Here is a 22531-nt window from a genome sequence, read left to right as displayed (position 1 = left end):
CCTTGTAGTAAGGAAGAAAAGAAAGAAACTGTGCAGATTCTCGAAAATGAATTTTGAAGGACGAGAAATATATACAAGTTTTTCATTTGACAGATTAAGTCAAATGACTCATGTTCTTGATAACTCACCTTTCTCTCAAAAAGACAAACTCTTAGGAATGATAAAATGAGGTCACATGAATGTCTATATTTTTTATTTGAAACACAGTCAATCAAACTTCTTTTTTTTTAACTTCTTTGTTTTTGTTTTTGTTTTTTTACTTTTTGTTTTGAACTTTACTCATCGTTCTACGACATCCTCACCAAACGAGCAATTTCTAATTGAATAGTCTTGGAAGTCAAAACTCAGGAGCACGCAGGTCACTTGAGCAAACAAACCAATGACTTACACTCACATTCCAGTGGAAGTTAAATAAGCAAAGATGTAATTGTGAGAGGATGAGAGACAAGGATGACAAATTTATCCATTTTATTAGCACTGTAACTGTGGTTTACAATAATGGCATAAACTTGAAAATCCTAATGAGTCATTAGAGACATCTAACAACAACCTTCAAACTGCCCTATGTATAATGTCATTTGCCAATGTCAGAATTCACAAGCAATTCTCTTCAAACTTCAGCCAGCCCGCATCAATTAGACCTTGCACCTTATGTTTCAGGGTCCTACAATGATCAATGGAATGCCCCGAAACACCTTCATGGTAAGCACATGTTGCGTTCGAGTCATATCCTCGAAAAAATGGAGGTTGAGGAACCTTGGATGAGGTTATGGCTACCATTGAATTATCGAGTACATATAGGAGCAAGTTAGCATAGGACACCGAAATTGGGGTGAATTCTACAGGCTTTTTCATTGGAAAACTCCCTCCCTGGTTGGTGTTTTGGTTTGTGTTAAGGGTGGCGTTTGGCATTAGATGTGCGGTAGGCGGGCTTTGTGGCTGATTTAGGGGTGGGTAATGATAAGGGTTGATATTGGCTGAGTAATGAGATTGTTGAGCTGGTGGAAAATTTGGCCATTTAGGAACGGCAGTCACAACATGGGTTCCTTCCTCCTTCTCATCCTCTTCATTTGCCCCAACTTTCTCATTCATCAAAGCAGGATAATTAAATTTCCCTCTTCCCAGACCCACTTCGATTCTTTCGCCAACGAAAACTAAATCTGCCAATTGGGCTGACAGGTCCCTCTACCTCTGGGCGTATACCTTGAACGACTCATTCTCCTTCTTGCACATGTTCTGTAGCTACATCCTATTCGGGGCCATATCAGAATTGTACTGATACTGCCTAACGAAGGCAACCATTAGGTCTTTCCAAGAATGGACTTGAGAAGGTTCCAAATTAGTGTACCAGGTGACGGCTGCCCCAATAAGACTTTCTTGGAAGAAATGCATCAACAATTTTTCATCTTTCGCATATGCTCTCATTTTCCTACAGTACACCTTTAGGTGATTCTTGGGGCAAGTTGTCCCCTTGTATTTATCGAAGTTCGGTACTTTGAACTTCAGAGGAATGACCATGTCAGGTACTAGGCACAAATCTTCCATGTCAGCAAAGGCATAATCTTCGCTTCCTTCAGCGATAGCAGTAGGGACTCTTCCCACAGCAAAATGCAAGGGTTGTGGTTGTGGGTGAAATTGAGGGCCCTCCAAAGTGTTTGGCAGGGGTACACCACCAACTGCTTTCCCCTCAGTGGCGTATCCGAGGCGAGGCTCGAAGTCAGCTAGATTGTGGTGGGGTATTTCATGTGTCTCCTCCATGGTTTGAGGGATATGTGCATAATAAAATTGAGGTTGTTGGCTGTCAATGAGTATTGGAGTGGAGTTATTGACATTCTCATCGGGAGTGTGCGCCACATTGGGTGGTGCATAGTTAGGAGGCAAGCCATATGGCGGGAAGGCATGTTGGTTCTGAACTTGCACAAAATGGGGGTCGCTCATAGTTCCCAACTCTTTGCCTCCCTGACCTATCATATCCAAGGTTGGATGATTTATTTGGTTGAGGCCAGATGGAGGAGTCAGGTCCACCTAAGCAATGGCGTTGGTAGCGGCAACTGTAGCCGCATTGACCTCCATTATCTTCTTCATGCTCATCATGGCCTCCATCATTGTGGCCATTTGCTCTTTCAGGGCCTCTATGTCGGCCTTTATCCACTCTTGCACCTCGTCTACTTCACCCATTACTCTAGCTCTAGCACGCATTCGGTAAGGGCCCCATAAAGCGCGTTCTTTCCTTTGGATAACAATTATTACACTTCGAATTTCAAGGAAAGAATGCAATGAGCAATGCAACCAATGAAAAGCATGGATGTATGCGAATGATGCATTGTTGAAGTATTGCAAATTTTACGCAAGACACAGGTCGAATCAATTCAGACGACATTGTTTATTACATCTTGTCAAAGTCAAAGTGAAATTGGAAGTAACAAGGACATCAACAATCCTAAATTTGTAAATCATGTGTTGGCAGGAGACAAAGGAGCGATGTAACTCGATTCATCTTTTGCCTCAATTTTTGCAAGCCGGTTACTTCCATACTTGACCTTGACTTGATGAACCTTTTCTTAAAAGCATGTGCTTGGTTCAACCCTATAATCCGAGGAAAAGAAATTTTGATTGGCAATACTTCAGCAACCTATCATAGAGATGAATGACTGAGGTATGTTCATGATATGCATAGCAAATGTAATTATGAGATTGAGATGCCCGAAGAAACATCATTTTCCTAGTTAACCATGCATTAGGTACCACATTCACATGATTTTCAATTTTTTTTTTAGACAAATGGGTGTATAATCCCAACATGGTTGGTTTATAGCCATTATCCTGGTACCCAACACATGTAACTAAGAATGTGGTGTGACCTTTTTTATTCTCTTTTGTTTTTTTTTTTGTTCCCTTTTTTTTTCAGAGGAAAATGTAAGGACCATGCATGAGTGAACATGAAAATAAAAGGCATGTAGTTCATAGAACAAAAAGCATGTTAAATGAAGATACATGATAATGCAGTGATTTATGCAAATGCAATGCATGAATATGATGCAAAAGTGATAAGCCCATTACGACGCCATGAAGAGATGCATGACATAATCAAGGAATATGCCACAGTAAGTTTTTTATGTGCCCCCAAATTGAGGAACCTAATGGAAATGATCCAAAAGTCCACTTCTAGTGATAATTCCAAAGGGTGGTTTCAAGTAACTTTACTGGCTTCTAGAGATATCATCCTCTTAGGTAATACATTGTGGCGATAGGGACTATCAGCGAGAATGCATCACTAAAAGAGGAAAACTCTAGATGAAGCTTCACTATCATAAAGTGAGTCGAGGACCCAGCATGACCACAAATCAACCTCCACTCCTTATGGCTCACATAGACCCGGGTATAGGGCCTAACATCTCAATGTGTGTGTGAGGTGTAGGTGTCATGTGTATGTAAAAAAAAGCATTTCTAACTATGACTATAATCGATAGACAAACACACACCAAACACAATAACAAAGCAAAGGTTATGTACAAATATGGACAAACAAAAGATAAAAGGGAAAATAAATAAAGAAGACATGATAAAAACATTACACACTGACTGAATGGCCTAACTTTCTAACAAGTCCCTAGTGGAGTCGCCAATTGTCGCAACCTGCCCTCCGGTGGGGGCACGACGCAAGACTCGATGGTGCATCTTCCAAGGAAGGAAAATGTGTGGAGTTGCTACCAACATTTATTTGAGGAAAACATTGGAAAAACCAAAATGGAAAAGGTCGAAGGTCTGCGTATTTTGAAAACAAGGGTTCTGGAGTCATTTACACACGAGAAAGGTATTAGCACCCCACGCCCGTCACAAGGGACAGCAACCTCTAATCGAGTGTGCAAATCATGATTTCAAAGTTTGTGTATTTTCCCTTTTATCTTTATTTTCCCTTTTTATATTTTTTACTTTTTTGGGGTCGACAAGGGTGTTTCCCTCGCTCCTACGTATCCTCGGGTGCAATGAGGAAATCAGGCCTACATAGTTCTTTAAGAACTGAAGTTTTGTTTGTTACATTGATTTTATCTTTTTTGAAAGATTGATTTTAATTGTGAACAAAAGTCGTTTAAGGCGTTGGACCTTTGAAACAATCTTTTGATTTTTGAAAAGAGGAGAAAGAGTCGTTTAAGACGTTGGACCTTGAAACGATCTTCTCAAGTTTGAAAGGAGAGAATCGTTAAGGCGTTGGAATCGGTCAAAACTCGCTTTAAACAAAGAAAAATATCACCGATGATCGAAGAAGGAGATGAATATGCACAAACAATAAAGGGGACCCCTAAGGGTCCATAAATCAAATTCAAATCCTTAAAGAAAGCACTAACGAGATGAAGAACGACTGAAGAACAAACGATGAACGGTGTAGGAATCGATCACGGATGCGATTCAAAAGCGTTTCGACCTTGTTTTCTCTTCTTTCTTCTTCTTTTCTCTTCTTTCTGGACCTCAAGGAACCTCAGGGACCCTTTACTTCAACCTTCCCACGCCTATTTATAGCAAAGCAAAGCATTTGGGCTGAAGGTAGCTCGCCCAAGCAAGCTGAGCTCGCCTAAGCGAGCTGGTTACTTCACCATGAAGTAATTCTGGTGGCCCAGGCGAGCCAGAGGCTAGCCTGGGGTCTAAAAAAGTGTAAAAATGACCCTTTTGCCCTCCTTTTTGAGTATTTTCCATATTCTCTTTCGAAATGTTGAAAAACCTTTCGGATTACGCGGAAACTCGTGTCAAGCAGCTCAATTTGGCTAGCAAGAATCAAAACTTGAGCAAATGATAGTCCCTAGACGAAATTAGGGTATGACACCAGACATGATGATTTTTTTCTGTGTCTTTAATTTAGGAACCTAATGGAAAGGATTCAAAAGTCCACTATCTAGTGACAACTCCCAAGGATATTTTCATGTAACCTTACCGACCTTTAGAGATATCATCTTCTTAGGTAATACACTGTAGCGATAAGGACTATCAGCGCCAATGCATCACCAAAAAAGGAAAACTCTGGATGAGGCTTCACTATTATCAAGCGAGTTGGGGACCCAGCATGACCACAGATCGACCTTCACTCCCTATGGCTAACATAGACCCGAGTATAGGGCCCAATACCACAAAGTTATTGCAAAAAGTGTGGGTGTCATGTGTGAATGGAGCAACCTAAGAATTACTCAACCCCACCTGCAAATGTCATCTATCATAGGGTCCAATGGCATAATTTATTTCCAACTACAAAGGTAATAGATACAAAGATACACACCAAGAAGTAACAATGTAGCAAAGGTTATATACAAACACGAGCGAAACAATGAATAAAGGAAATGAGTTTGAAGCTAAACCACAAAATGAACGGTAACAAAATGAAACTTTAAAGAACATGAGCATAATGCAGGAATTAAAGAGAAAGAAAAAATAAATAAATAAAAGGTCACGATAAAATTGCACACTCGATCAAATGACTTAACTCTTTAACGGTCCCCAGTGGAGTCGTCATCTGTCGCAACCTACCTTACGATGGGACAGTGAAAGCAAATAAAAGAAAGCACGTTCGTCTCCTAGGGAGAAATCGAGTGGGAGTTCCCACCAACGTTTATTCGAGAAAAACGTTAGAAAAACCAAAAGAAGTCTGCGAATTTTGAAAAGAAGGGTTCGGGAGTTGTTTACGAAGAACGACAGCCTTTAATCGAGTGTGCAAAACGTGACTTCAAAATTAATTATTTTTCCAAGAGCAGTGAATTTATTTTCCTTTACTATATTATTTTTATTTGCTTAATATTATTTTTTTAATCAACAAGGGTATTGCCCTTGCTCCTACGTATCCTTAGGTGCAATGAGGAAATCAAACCTACGCAGTTCTTTAAGTCTGAATGTTTGTGTGTTGAATTGATTTTATGTATTTTGTTTTTGAAAGATTTATTTTAATTGCAAACAAAGAGTTGTTATGGCATTGGACCTTGAAACGATGTTTTAGATTTTGAAAAACGGAGGGAGTCGTTAAGGCGTTGGACCTTGAAACGATCTCAAGTGATATTTGAGTAGAAAATATTACATATATAATATCAAGAGGGATACATAAGGGTACAAACAAAGATTACATCAAAATCTTAATAAAAACTAATCGATTGCTACACAGGGTAAGGGCTTGCAACAGAAATAATGTAGGAAACGATCCACGGTTTGATTCGGTAGTGCCTCGACTTTTCTTTTTTTTTATTCTTCTCTTTCTCTTTTCTGAGTTTTTCCTCTCTTTCTTCAGTTCTAAGAACCCTTAAACCCTTCCCCTGCATGGCTATTTATAAGAAAAGGTCATTTGGTGCAGGAGAAGCTCGCCCAGGCGAGTTGGAGCTCGCCCAAGCGAGCCAGTTGCTTGGGCTTGAAGGTATCAGCTCGCCCAGGCGAGCAGGGTGCTTAAGGCTAAAGCTTTCCCATGGCCCAGGTGAGCCAGATGCTGGCATGGGCGAGTTTAGGTCTAGAAAGTTCCAGAAAATGACCATTTTGACCCTTTCCTTGTGGTCGGCTTTTGTTTTCGGATCTGACAATCAAACATCAACCCTGAGCGACCCCTCAGCCTTGCACTGCAACTGATGCCAAACACCGTAATTCAATTAGCAATGATCAAAACATCATATCCAAATAAAAACATTATACCTGGATGAAATTAGGGTCTGACAGGAATTTTACTATTCCGTTGTTGTAATTGAAACACTTATAACCGAGACACTTGTGGGATTGAGAGAAACACTAGCCTTGTAAGGAATAAAGCTGGTGAATCTTTCGTGAGACTTGTCATTCATGCTAACTGATTCATCTCTAAGTGTCCTTTCATGCTCCTTTCATGAACTTATGACAATTGTGAACCAGAGGATTGACTAATGAAGCTTTTCAAAATGTTATGCAGTTATCTCATGTATTGTGATTGGTAAACTTTTAACTTTATCTTAGTATAATCAGTTTGCTTTTACTTGAGGACAAGCAAAGTATTAAATTTAGGGGAGTTTGATAATTGTTGTGCATAAGTATATTTTGGGATTAAATCATATAGGAATTGTTAATTTTCCTCTCTTATTTCTTGCTTTTTGTGTGAATAATTGGAATTTTAACATCATTTAAGTTTTTGTGCAGAGAGTGTTCAAGTTTATGAATTTATAGTGTTTGGTGAATAACTGCCGTAGAAAAACAAAGTAAAGCACGAAAAAATAAATTGAAGATCTGAAGTTGCTCGCTCAGCGCGTCTCAAGCGCTCAACACGACGCAGTCGCTCAATGAGCAGAACACGCTTAGGCCAAAAAGTATGGAGAAGTCTGATATGTGAAGGCGCGTTTAGTGCAAATTACTCCCTGAGCGCAAGATTACCACCATACTCACTAAGCGTGATCTGTAATCACGCATAGTGCGAAGGTTGTGTGAAATACAAGCTGAACTGCACCTATAAAAAGAGGAAGAGGAGAAGGAGAAAAGAAAGACAACTACACACAGAATATTCAAGAGAATACAATTGCTTGAGAATTATATATTCATCTACATAAGTACAAACAAAATTCATGTAAACTCGACACTCGGACTTTTATTTTACTTTACTACTTATACAAATTGGTGCACTTGTCAATCGATCAACAATACACTCCCATACTATACATTCATATTTTTCTCTTCTTCCTGGTTGCTATCTGTTGAGGATGTCCGGTAAAAAAGGTTCTCGGAAATATTGTATCCGAATTTAGCTAAATGACTATAGATATTGTTTTAAGAGATTACTTTAATGTTTGATTATAGATTATTTTTAGAGTTTATATTAATAATCGACTATAGATATAATGAATTTTCTTATAAATAAGTTTTATGTTTATGTTAGGTGAAAAGTGGTTTGAAGATATTGATAAAATAATCAATTTTTTAATAGCAAAATTACCAAAAAAAGGTATGGATTTATATGCAGTAATTGATTTTGTATTTAAATTAGTTCGATATGAAATGGAAAAACAAAAGTTAACTGAAAAATAATCTGTTAACTTTCAATCATAATTTTCAATTTTTATCTTCAATTTTGTTTTCCTTGTTACTAAATGCATTTGAATAGTAACTTTTTTTTAAAAAAAAATGATACATGTATAGCCTGAAGCATCAAAGAACCGATTTAAATAATTGTACTTGGTAGTTTTCACGTCCAACACTTGCAGACCTGGATGCAGTTATTGTCGCCATCAATTTAGAATCTCCACTATGTTAATTTGAAGAGATTATTTTTTTAGTCATGATATTATCGGTATAAAATATGTATCAGTTACCAAAAATTATTGATCTGAATGTGAGAAGAATTTTATTAAAGATAATTAGTGAAATTTTTTAATAGAAATTAATTATCAACAAATTCGATAAATACCTTATAGTAATAATATGGTAAAAAAAAGTATCTATCAATTTGTTAATGACTAAAATCAGCTTATGTTAATTACCTTTACTTGTTACAGACTTCTTTTGGTTGGATTGATTGATAGAAAAGTAAAGGTAGCAAATTTGTTAAAAGCTGGTGGATGGGGTTCACTTAATCACACGGAGGAATTCTTTGTCACGGGATAAAATAGTATGGTGCATCACACTAAAGCACTTTTTGTAACAGATTTTTCATGAGTGCTTTATTTAATAGAAATTTTCCAATGCTTACACACTTTCATTTGCCTCCTTTACTGACAGTTTTGTAGCAAACATGGTAGATGAGTATCTAAATGCAAGAGAAATACAAATGATATATAAAGGCAGAAAATAAAACTCAGGATTTATTTTTACATAATTATTATTATGTTGTTGTGCTCTTGACCCTTTGTTAATTGCTAGGACAAAGTAGTACACGACTACGATATTCTCCAAGGGCCCATATGGGAAAGATGTTTCTGTATGCAGAGGGAGCTGTAGCAATAGTTCTGTTGGTAATTCCTGTGAGTTCCTACATATGATCAAGTTAGGTATTTGTTAAATACACACAAATATTTTTTTGGTGACATAATATTTAAGTTTTGAAATTATATATAATTGGGTCGTCATATTAAAGAAGAATAAAACTAAAATGATATATCTTATATATTATTCAACAAATAGTATTAATATGTTATCTAAAATATTATTAAGAGAGATCATATTATGAATATATTATCATTAAAAACATAAATTTAAAGAAAACATGAAATGCCAATATAGATTCAGATAATTAAAAAATATAACTTGACTTACCGAGTTTAATCTTCAAACTTAAAACCTATAAAAACTAGTTGAGTCTGACCGAATTAATATGGCATATCTTAAAAATATCACGATGAATTTTAATTGTGACAAATATATTTAAAAGATCAAAATATCATGTAATATCGTATAGTTTCCCATCAATTTTTATTCACATGAGTTGATAATGTAAATATATCAGCAAGAATGCAATGACTTTATGAAAATAAATTGATCTAATTCATGATAACTAGAATTGCCTTGTTTGCTTGATATACACTGGCTTGGTTAATGCATAAGTAAGTTTGAACTCAATACTGCATATAAAGTACTCAACTTTTTAGTTCACTCTTCTTTTGGCTTGCGAATGAGTATACAGGATATAACGTATATCATATTTGTATTTTTATTATTTAGCAAATAACATAATACAACATTATACAGGTTTGAATACAATATGCGTAGCGTTTAATCATGTTTCAAAGCAGTCTCTAATGGCATGGGCACTACGGGGAAAGCAGATCTAACAAATAAATCTCTAAATTAGTTATTCATATATGTTAGTTTTCTAAAACAAAAATTATCAAATTAGTTTCCTTAAAATTTAAAAATATTGCTGGAGGAAGATTTGGCTAGAGTGTGACTCCAAGCTGCTGGTGGAGGCTTTTGCTGACTCTCAGTTGGTGACTTGCTAAGTGTGTCTTAGGTGGATAAACTGTTTATATTATTGTAAAAATAGGATTTTGCTTGTTTCTCACATTTTTAGAGAAGGAAACACCTGTGTCAAACTCCTTGCTAATCAAGGAGTTGCCTCTCAGTTAGGTTTTTTTAGTGGAAATTAGCTCAAAGTTTTGTTAGGAGTGAGTGTTTTAGCAATAGAGTTGCTCTCCTTTCTTATAGATAGATTCACCTTATTTTCAACATGTATTTTGGCTTTGTAACCTTATGCTTTATTTTGCTCCTTTCTTCATCCTAATGATATTCGGTTTGTCTCTAGTTGGTTAGTAAACAAGTGCCAACATAATTGAAATGTTTTCAAGGGCAGGACCAACAGAAACAAAAAATTCTTTGAATTATCATTCTTTAACAATTCAACTGCAATTTTTTTCAAACACAAACATAAATAATAATGAAAATATTATATAATAAATAAAGATAAAATAAAAATTATAGAAGTTCAAAGAAAATAATATGAAAATAAGAATGACAAGGAAAAGCAAAATAATATAATTTATAATATTAATCTATTATATAATATTTCAGAAAAATATATAATGAACAAAGTATAAACTTAATATAATAGTTAAATAACAGACAAAGTATAAGGTAATTTCTCTTTCTAAAATAGGCTTAAATATTTTTTCGTCTCTACAATTAAGTATTTTTTTTTTTCATTTTCATTTTTGTAATTTTTTTCATTTTAGTTATTATAAAATATGTTTATTTTATTTTTTTCTTCCATAAAATGCTTTAGTTAATATTTTTAAAAGTTAAAAAATGCTTTGAACTATAAAAAAATATTAAAATAAAAAAATTACAAGAATAAAAATGAAAAAAAATACTAAATTATGGGACTTTTTAATATAAAAACTACACACTTTTTAATAGCTAACTTTTAATATAAAAACTTTTACACTATTAGATAATTAAAAATTATTGTTAGAATGAATTTTTAGGTAGTTAATATAAAAATCAATAAATTTATCATAAGATAGTTCATAATGAAATGATAGCGTAAAATTATTTTATATTTATTGTTAATAATTAACCTATTTTCTCTTCAAAATAAATTATATTACTAATTTTTAACTAGTTGTCTTTCTTACATGTTAGATAATTCGTTTTATATTTTAAACTAAATATATAACTTTAAGTTTTTAATTTAATAAAATAAAATTCATTTTGTAGTGTGAAATAAATTATCATAAAAATACTTATAATCCAATAAAATCGTAATGTGAGGGCCGTATCTAAAATTTAATAATATAACTTATAAACTATGATTTTCTTATTTTTGTAAATTTTGATGAGTTTTTAATATAAGCTTATACGCATAATTCAACATATAAATATAAGTGGTGTAAATGGAGGAATAAATAAATAATTTGTACTGAAATTATGTAAAAATTTGGTAGTTAACATTTTTTTAATTTATACTAATAATAAATGAAATACCCTGATTTTGGTGTACACATTTTACTAAACCATTTTATCTTTTATCAATTTTAAATTTTTATTATTTCTCTCCTAATAACTATCCACTACTCTCATGTTATTATTTTTTTTAACTTCTATTTTTTTTCTTTTTAGTTAAAATAAGTAAAGAGGCACTTTCCAGTAGTAATATATATATTTTCTCAAAGATAGTTTAAGAATTAATATTCAACCTTTTCATAACATCTATAGGGCTAAATTGACACTTAACACAGTTTTCACTTTAGGGTATGCTTAGTGGAGTGATACAAAATTGTACGATATTAAATGAAATTTTCATTCGTAATTATATGTGATACAAAATTGATATGTATTAGGTGAGATGAGTGTTAGTATAAGAAAAAATCAAGGAGTAAATAAGAACTATGCAATCACATAGGAAAAAAGTTTTTTAATGATTGCAATACTACTTAAAAAAGGGTTAAATGACTTTATAATTCAATCTTAAACCTTTACAATTTGATTTTATGACTAAGATTAATCCTCCTTACTCTCTCATTGCTCCCCTTCCACATGAGATGTATTATTGATTGCTACTATATTGTATATCTATATGGTTGTTACTTGTTACCTGTTGAGGAAACTCCCCATTTTCTAGCTGTAAATCGATTAAAACCTTGGCCGCATGATGCAATGGGGCTGGATCTCTTTCTGCCTATACCACAAAATAAACAATGACTTTATAGTGGCTCTTGGTCTCATCTTAGAATTATGAATATTATTAATTGAACTTTGTTATACCTGCCCTGCTTCAATAAGTGCCAACATAGCCCATGCAGTGTTAACTACATTAGACTTGTTTCCTTCCATATTTGTGTATATCTATTTTAGTTGTACCATTAATTAGTGTAGTGAAACGTTATGCTACACTCAAAGAAAAACATATATAGTTATGTGTAAACTATTTTATAAAACATGAGACTTAGATGGGGACATAAGTTACCATCGTTTGGCATGTGATGTAGCTCTTTCCCCAACCACCACAAAGTTGTTGCTTGGAAAGCAAAAATTCACATCCTCTTCTAATGCTTTGGCTATCTTGATAACTCTTACCGGCTATGATGAGTCCCTTTATTCCAAACCATGTTCCATAAGTATAGCAGACTCCCCATGACCCATACCTAGTTAATTAAATGCAATTATTAGTACATTTGGTTTTATAGTAATGAAAAAAAAAACATTTTTACTCAATGCCTTCATTAGCTAATAAAATTTTTGAAGAGACATAAGGTTGGCTTAATTGTTGGAAGGTGGGCTTAAGGGAGAAGGGGAAAGGGAGAAGTCACGGGTTCAAATCACTATTAGAAAATACACTTTCAACATCGGTTATTTAGAACATTCTACATTGGTTTTAAAACCGATGTTGAAAGTGACGATGTTGAATGTATGAATGTTAACATTGGTTTTGGAGAACCGATGTTAACATACATATGACAACATCGATTCTCTAAATAACCGATGTTAAACACAATGAACAACAACAAAAAAAGTGGACGCATGATGAACGTTGACATCGGTTTTCCAGTAAAACCGATGTTAATATGTTAGTTTAACATCGGTTTTCGAGAAAAACCGATGTTAATATATACCCTTAACATCGGTTTTTCTAGAAAACCGATGTCAACGTTGATGATGCATACACTTATTTGGTGTAGTTCTTTGTGTATAACATCGGCTAATTATAAATAACCGATGTTAATATTTAAATATTCACATCGGTTAATTATAATTAACCGATGTTAATGTACACTAGTTGACATCGGTTATCTGTAGATAATCGATGTTAAAATACAAACGCCGACATTGGTTATTCCCCAAAAACCGATGTTAATATACAAACGTTAACATCGGTTTTGTATTATAACCGATGTTGGTTATGATATTAACATCAGTTTTTGTTAATAACCGATGTTGTTTTCAAATATTTTTTTTATATACACTTTCTGTTTTTACAGTAAACCCAAAATTGTACCTGTCAAATGCAATTTTAGGAGGCCCAATTCATAGCAAAGAAACATTTTGTTCTGCTTTCAAGCAGTTTTAATGATAATAAACATCAAATAGCAGATTTATATATTATAAAGAACAATCAACAAATGAATTCAATGTTCATGTTACATAGAAAATGTAAAAAATGTTAAAAAATTTCCCTAAATCCTAGGCCTGGTCTCTAACTCGGAGATAAAATTGTGCCCACTGGATCCGCAATGCTTTTAATCTCTCAGGCTCCAATGGTCTAGGGTCGTTAAAATACTGCATGATTAAATAAATCATATTAAGTTAATAATGTAATACAAATTATAAATAAATCGATTTTGTTTGAAATAAACTTACCGCTTCCCAATTATTTCTAAAACTTCCTAAAATGATGGTGGACATCCAGTGCATGACATAGTAGCCGCACTCAATAGTTCCTTTTTGTCTATTACACTAAATACATAATGAAATTTGGATATTAATTAAACAACTAGTGTACAGACACATAAAGAAATATATATAAGTGGAAGTTTTATGTAAATGACGTACCTTGACGACAATCCACCTAGCAGGAGCCTTTGATTTAGGCTGTGGAGCAACATCAAGACCCTTGATAGCACTGTTCCATATGAGTAACAATTAAAAACTGCTGTTGTACGTTGAGGTATTACAATGCAAATGTATTGAAAAGAACACTAACCTATTAATAATCCCCTTAAGGTAGTTGTCTGGCCTGTTATGCAATGAACAAAACCAGACAACTAAGTGTTCCTTGGGCAGGATGACCACCATCTGCCAATGTCCGCTGCAGTGGAACCTAAAATGGGTTAGTACATTAGTAAACATTAATTAAATTTTGTTATTTTGTGACTTACCCATTTAGGTAGGCTCCAAGATACACATCGCGTTGTGAACTCTGCATCCAACTCTTTATGTAACTTTCAGATTCAAACTGTGATTGCCCAGACCTCTGAATGGACTGAGGCTCGAGGAATCCATAGATATCAGAATTCCCCGCTCGCATACATTTTTCAGCAGTGGGTACAGGAACCGCAGCATGTGCATCTTTAACCTCGTCCACACTCACCTTTACTTGGCCAGGCAACAAAGGAGTGTTATGAACAAGAGTGGATCCCTCATAAACTCTCCCCACGGCAACCAGGCAGGCAGGATCTGCTTCTATGTACAAGCCGCACCTGTCAGAGTCACCCGTCTCAGGATCGTTTCCTGAGGGATCAACACAACTCCCCTTTGTGCTCACCCGAGGACCGGAGGGACCAGGACCAACCAGAGGCTCAGGAGGTCCCTGAGATTGCATCTGTGACTGAAGTTGGCTGAAGGATGCCATGACCTGCCTCGTCACTTTCTCTGTGATGGACTCTTATAGCTGGTCCCTGATCTGCTGAGTCAGCTGCTATAATTCGTCAGGAGGCAGGGAGGAAGCGCTGCGGGACGTCCGTGGAGCCGATCCAAAGTATTGCTTGATGGTGACACCGGCTCCAGCAGCACGGACACGTCCAGGGTGCTTTGGACGTCCAATAGCAGCGGCCAAAACATCCTAACGTCCATGGGGGACGAACGATCCCTGTGTGGCCTACTCCTCAAACGAATCCTGCACAGAAAACACACAGTGGTACATGGCATTCTCAAAATATTCAAACATAATTGTAATGGTTAGTTGAAAATGACTTACAATCTTCTCAGCGATTTCCTTTGCGGCCTCGGTCGTCATCTCCCCTGTCTTCTTCGTGTGGGCCATCTTCCACTTCATGTGGCGTCTGACCGGGGATGGAGGGTCGATGACGCCATCAACGCTTCCTGACTGTGCAACTTCCTGCATCTTCTTCTTGGTCTTCTCAGCCAGGAAAATGTAGTTGTCACTTACTAGGTTTGGTGACCTCTGTCTCTACAGAAAATTACATTAGAGGATGTTAATCAATTCTCCTTCATCATGATCATTTCGATTAGCATGAACGTCGTCAGCTTCTTCTTCTCCCACAACGTTACCAGTGATTTGAGCGATCAAAGGACTAACACAGGTGTCCATGTATGAATCATCATCTTCTACATTAACACCAATTGTTTTGCCCTGCAGAACCACGCACCACCTTTCATCACAAGGGTCTTGCACGTAAAATACTTGTCTAGCTTGTTCTGCCATGATGAAAGGGTCATTGTGGTAACCAAGTTTCTTTAGATCTACCAGGGTAAATCCTATATCATCGGCGCGCACACCGGTGTTGCTGTCAACCCATTTACATTTGAAAACACATACTGTAAATTTCACATAATTAAGCTCCCAAATTTCATCAATGAACCCAAAGTAAGGGATGGAAGCTACACAGGGATTGGCGTCATTGACACTTGCAAAGTGTTGAGATTCAGCCCATATACTGGAAAGTCATTAATGGTACAAAAAAGCATTGCACACATTTCAAAGGTCTCCTTGCGAAACGCATCAAACACTACAACCCCCTCGTCCCACAAATTTCTCAGATCTTCAACCAACGGACTTAGATAAACATCAATGTCATTTCTTGGCTGTCTTGGGCCCGATATCATCATAGACAACATCATGCATTTTCGCTTCATGCACAACCAAGGAGGCAAATTGTAAATTACTAGCAGAACTGGCCATGAACTGTGTTGAGTGCTTAAGGTGCCATATGGATTCATTCCATCACTGGCTAGTCCAAGTCTAAGATTTCTTGGCTCATTCCCAAAATCCGGATACAAACCATCAATCTTCTTCCACTGGGAGCAATCAGCCGGATGACAGACCATTCCATCAGAAATCCTTCCATTTGCATGCCATGTTAGGTCTTTTGCGTCGTCTTCGTTAGCAAAAAGACGCTTAAACCTTGGAATGATTGGAAGATACCACAAAACCTTTGCTGGCGGGCCCCTCTGTGACTTTTCATCATAATTGTTTTCCTCGTCATCCTTCACTTTGTACCGCGAAGTCCCACACATAGGGCATTTGGACATTTGTTGGAATTCATGCCTGTAGAGTATGCAATCATTGGGGAAAGCATGAATCTTCTGATACTCCATACCCATGGGACACAGTATCTTCTTCGCCTTATAGTAACTTTTAGGCAACGTGTTGTCCTCTGGAAGCAAATTGTGCACTACCTCAAGCAGTGAGGTGAAACTTTTGTCACTCCACCCATACCTGGCCTTCACATTAACCAGACTTAACACCGCAGACAACAGGGTTAAGGAATTCTTGCACCTCGTATACAAAGGCTTCTTTGAATCATTCTATAATCCTTCATAGACAGGGGCGTGTGCTTCTTGAAAACACTCTTGTCCAAGGTCACGAATCATGTCCTCCAAGCGATCTCCCATTTCTACATCAAACGGTTTAGATTGGGACCCACTCTGCATGTCAGTCACTTCACCATGCCATATCCACGTCGTGTAATTCTTCTTCATCTCATCACACAATAGATGGTCTCATATGTCATCAAGTAGTTGTCGTCTTCCATTCAAATAGTTGATGCAAGGACAATAATATTTCCCTTCTTCATTCGGTCGACCTCTTTCTAAAGCAAATTGCAAAAACTGCTCGACGCCATCCTCATATTCTGGGCTCATCCGACTTTGATTGATCCAACTTCGATCCATCTAAGCAAATCCATGCATGCAAATCTCACTTTTTTATTTATAGGTGTGGCCCTATCCCATTTAGGAAGACTGTCTTTTATGTTAGCCTCAAACGTCAGGGTTACCATTATTTACAAAAATTTGACTAAATTTATGCAGCATTTCGCATTGGTCTCCAAGTACACGACATGACATCAGTTAAATGAATTTCCCGATAATCAAGTATGCTCTCAGAGAACAACTTGAAATGCATTGAACAGAAATTTAATCAAATTAATGAGAATAACAATAACCTTCACGAATGAATCTAACATAAAAATACCAGTCTCCCCAAACTGTCCAAACGGACAATTCAAGACTAAATACAATGACTAATGCAAACTGTCCGCAAGAGTCATTGCATTCAGTCTCAAACGGGAATCTAAGGTTCACTCACCATGAACAACAATTGTTTATATAGCAAATTACACTGATCACATACAAGAACATACAAAAGGTAAAATTCAATCACAGACAAATATAGACATCAGCAGTTGTTTATGTAAGTAATTTCAAATGCTGGGTTTCAAGGGTGCTTATGCTTTATTATTGTAGTTGGGCATACGTATGTGTGTGTGTATCATGAGGGTCTGTGCCATCCAAAGGCAATTCCTTTGTCAGCTCTAATATTAAGACAAGTGTGGAGAGTAGGCAGAAAATTGTTGAGTGTGGAGACTAGTGGGTGTGTGTTTCTGTGTGTGTGGCTGTGTGGCTGTGTATGTGTGTGTGTGTGTGTGTGTGTGTTTGTGTGTGTGTGTGGGGGTGTGTGGTTGTGTATGTGTGTGTGTTTTTGTGTGTGTGTGTGTGTGTGTGTGTTTTTGTGTGTGTGTGTGTGTGTCTGTGTGTGTTTCTGTGAGTGTGTGTGTGTATGTGTGTGTGTGTGGGTTTCTGTGTGTGTGTGTGTGGGTGTGTGGCTGAGTATGTGTGTGTCTGTGTGTGTGTGTGTGTTTCTGTCAGTGTGTGTGTTTATGTGTGTGTGTGAGTATGTGTGTTTCAGTCAGTGTGTGTGTGTGTGTGTGTTTCTGTCAGTGTGTTTCTATGTGTGTGTGTGTGTGTGTTTTAGTCAGTTTATGTGTGTGTGTGTTTTTTTTGTGTGTGTGTGTTTCAGTCAGTGTGTGTGTGTCTGTGTTTCTGTGTGTGTATGTGTTTCTCTGTGTGTGTGTGTGTGGCTGTGTGGCTGTGTATGTGTGTGTGTGTGTGTGTGTGTGTGTGTGTTTCTCTGTGTGTATGTGTTTCTCTGTGTGTGTGTGTGTGTGTGTGTGTGTGTGTGTGTGGGTGTGTGGCTGTGTATGTGTGTGTGTGTGTGTGTTGAAGATGCACACAAAGCGATGCAGTGTTAAAAGGGTCCAGAAGTTAGAAGCTGAGCTTAACAAGCTTGAATCTGAAGCTGAACTATCGGGTCTGAAAATCAATTTTGGTAAGAGTAGATTCGGAGCTGTCGGGATTTCTGATCAATGGAAGCATGATGCAGCAAAGTACTTGAACTGCAGTTGCTTAACTCTTCTTTTTGTGTATCTTGGCATACCTATAGGGGCTATTAATGCAACAAAATGGTGAGCTATGGACCAGAGTTTTGAATTCCAAATATGGTGGATGGAGGAACCTTGAAGAAACAGGAAATTCAGCAAAACAATGTGTTTGGTGGAGGGATGTAAAACAAGCTTTCAATCAATCTCATCAGGGACTGGTTATTCAAAATAACACGAGGTGGAAGGTGGGGGATGGAGAGAAAGTTAGATTCTGGACAAATAAGCGGATTAATCAAGAGGAGTCGCTAGCAGAAAGGTACCCCAGGCTATTTATTATATCCTCACAGCAGAATCACACCATTAGGCAGATGAGAACTCAAAATGACACGGGCTGGGAATGGAATTGTTCATGGAGAAGACTGCTTTTTGACAATGAAATTGACACTGCCATCAGTTTCCTTAGGGAGGTACAAGGACAAAGCATACAGCAACAGCAAATTGACATTTGGGAGTAGATAGAAGATTCATCAGGGATTTACACAACTCACAGCGCCTACAATCTGATATAGGAGGAAATTGCTGGTGGCCAGAAGGAGGATTGGAGTATGGAACTATGGAAGACAAAGATACCTAGCAAAATTGTGGTATTCGTTTGGAGATTATGCAGGGGCAGACTGCCCACAAAGCAGAATCTGCGAAAAAGGAACATACAGATCACCTATTTATTCATTGCAACAAAATCCAACCAATTTGGTGGGAATCGATGTCATGGATGAATATCAAAGGCACTTTCCCCTTCAGCCCGAAACAACACTTCATGCAGCACATTTCTATCCAGATGGAAGGATTAAGGGCTAAGCGATGGAGGTATTGGTGGCTACCAGTAACATGGTCTATATGGAAGCACAAAAACAGAATTTTGTTTGCAAATGCATAATTTGATACTAATCGGCTTTTTGAAGATGCTATCTTTATAATTTGGACTTGGCTTAGACAATTTGAGAAGGACTTCACAGTCCACTATAATCAGTGGTCAAGTAATATTAGGCAAGGCTTTTTGTTTTTGTAGAGGGAGTGCACATAGTTTCAGAAATACTTGTTCACTACACAAGTAGACCTATTACACTACTTATGTACTACATATAATAGTCCATACCTTTGTAATTAGTACCTCTGGTACTTTATTTCAATACAAATTATAATTTTGCTGATAAAAAAAAAACATAATACAAGACAGAGAGAACGACAATGGCAGTCACAACATATATATACAGAACGCATGAACATATCAGTCCAATGAAAGAAAGGACATGTAGACAGGCATAGCATAAGTTACAAATATACCAGTAATGCATACAACAACAATTTCAAATTAGTTTTCGAATCAAACATATAAATACCTGAGTTTGAGGCTTCAAAGATATAATCAAAGCGCTTCCACAGCAACGCCAATTAGCAGTAGTAAATGATAACCCTAAGAAAAACCATACAGAAATTAGCCACAATGTATTTAAAGCCTTTTATCAACAATATGAGGGCTGTCCAGTATTCAAATAGAGAAGAACCATAATGATAATGGGTTTAGCTTTTTCCGTGAGTAATGGAGAAGGAAAACTTGTCTACAATAGTACTAGTAGTTGTTTCATTTGCAGACTACATAATTCATAAATGATAAGGGGATCCACAAAATTCAGAAGAAGCTCAATGAAGTGGAGGATTTAACATCTAATAGAAGCCTATCTGATGATGAGATAAAGTCTAAGAGAGAATTACAGCAAGAATTGTGGGAGGCCTCAACAGCTTATGAATCTTTATTAAGGCAGAAATCTAGAGCTAAATGGCTAAAAGAAGGGGACAACAACTCAACTTATTTCCATAAAGTCATCAATTTCAGAAGACATTATAATGGTCTTCAAGGATTTCTCATTCAGGGTGAATGGATTCAGAACCCCAATGATGTTAAGAAGGAGGCTGTGAATTTTTCCCTCAACAGATTTACTGAGCAGCAGTTTTGTAGACCCACTCTTGATGGAGTGCAATTCTTTTCAATAAACCAGGAGCAGAGGGAGTTTTTGGCTGTTCCTTTTTCGGATTTGGAGATCAAAGAAGCAGTGTGGAGTTGTGATGGGGACAAATGTCCTAGACCTGATGGCTTCAACTTCAAATTCATTAAATAATTTTGGGAAATGATAAAAACTGACTTCAGAAGATTTGTAGATGAATTCCATGTGCATGGCAGCTTCCCTAGAGGCAGTAATGCTTCTTTCATAGCTCTAATTCCCAAAACCAAACACCCCCAGCCATTTGATGACTACAGAACAATCTCCTTGATTGGATGTATGTACAAGGTGATAGCTAAGTTATTAGCAAATAGATTGAGACAAGTGATATTTGGTCTGGATATCAACTTGCCTCCACTCAGCATCTATATGAATTTTGATTAATGGCAGCCCTTCTAAGGAATTTCTCCCTACAAGGGGTTTGAGACAAGGGGATCCCCTAGCTCCCTTACTATTCAATATTGTATGTGAAGGTATTACTGGTATGATGAGACAAGCAGTCCACAAAAACCTCTATAGAAGCTTCTTGGTTGGAAAGAAAAAGGAGCCTATCAACATTTTGCAGTATGCTGATGATACTATCTTTGTAGGAGAGGCTGTGTGGGAGAATATTCATGTTATAAAGGCCTTATTAAGAGGATATGAATTAGCTTCTGGTTTAAAGATTAACTTTGCTAAAAGTCAGTTTGGGATAATAGGGGGTGGAGTCAATTGGTCTTTGGAAGCAGCCAATATTTTGCACTGTTGAGAGCTGGAATATCCTTTCCTCTATTTAGGCTTACCTATTGGGGCTAATCCTTCTAGCCAGCTGGTGTGGGAGCCTCTCATTTCTAAATTCAAGTCTAAATTAGCCAAATGGGCTCAAAGAGATATATCCATGGCTGGGAAGATCACCCTTATCAATTCTGTCCTTAATTCCCTCCCAATTTATCTCCTTTCCTTTTTTAAAATTCCTCAGAGGGTAGTCAAAAAGCTGATATCCCTCCAAAGAAATTTTTTGTGGGGTGGGGACAATGACCACAAAAAAATTCCTTGGGTCAAATGGGATGATATTTGTTTGCCTAAGACTGAGGGGGCCTAGGGATAAAGGATATCTCTAAATTCAATTTAGCTCTGATGGGAAGATGGATATGGGCTTTTGCATCTGAGCAACAGCAGCTCTGGGTCAGAATTTTAACTTCAAAATATGGTGGTTGGTCAGAATTCCAAAATGGTAGTGACAAACGGGGCTTTTCCCACTGGTGGAGAGACATTAGAAATCTGTATCACCAGTCGAACTGCAGTATCTTTAAAGACAACTTGGCTTGGAAGGTTGGGAGTGGGGAGAATATTAAATTTTGGACTGATAAATGGCTAGGGGAACAACACACCCTGCAACAGAAGTATAATCAGCTTTTCCTTATAAGTAGACAACAAAAGGACCACATCTCTCTAATGGGACATTTTAATCATAATAGCTGGAGGTGGGACATGAGGTGGAGGAGAAATCTCTTTGATCATGAAAGCCATTTGGCTGTGCATTTTATGGAAGAAATTAGTTCTGTTCATATTCAAAGACAGGTGAAAGATAATATGCTGTGGTTGGCTGAATCTAATGGTCAATATACTACTAGATCAGCTTATAGCTTATGCATGAACACCACTTCAGTATATTCTGATGGCAACATTTTTAAGACTATATGGCAGTTGAAAATTCCCCCTAGGGCTGTGATCTTCTGTTGGAGACTACTTAAAAATAGACTACCTACCAAGGTCAACCTTTTAAGAAGAAATGCTATTACTCAGGAAGACACTTGTTCCTTATGTGGCTGTGTGCAGGAGGATGTATGTCATTTGTTTTTCAACTGTAAGCTGACAAATGGCCTGTGGTGGGAATCTATGCGCTGGTTCGGGTAGTAGGTCCCCTTTCCATTACCCCGGTTCACCATTTTTATCAGTTCTGTG

The 22531-nt window shown here is 36.8% G+C and overlaps 1 pseudogene; it reads right to left on the bottom strand.

The window, feature by feature from the left end:
- Positions 1–8683: 8683 nt before the first annotated feature.
- LOC114386152 overlaps positions 8684–22531 on the bottom strand; it is a 58207-nt pseudogene continuing 44359 nt past the window's right edge.

This window comes from Glycine soja, chromosome 15 (assembly GCF_004193775.1).
Source record: "Glycine soja cultivar W05 chromosome 15, ASM419377v2, whole genome shotgun sequence".
Lineage (NCBI taxonomy): Eukaryota > Viridiplantae > Streptophyta > Magnoliopsida > Fabales > Fabaceae > Glycine > Glycine soja.
This window is presented reverse-complemented; position numbering and strand designations above follow the sequence as displayed.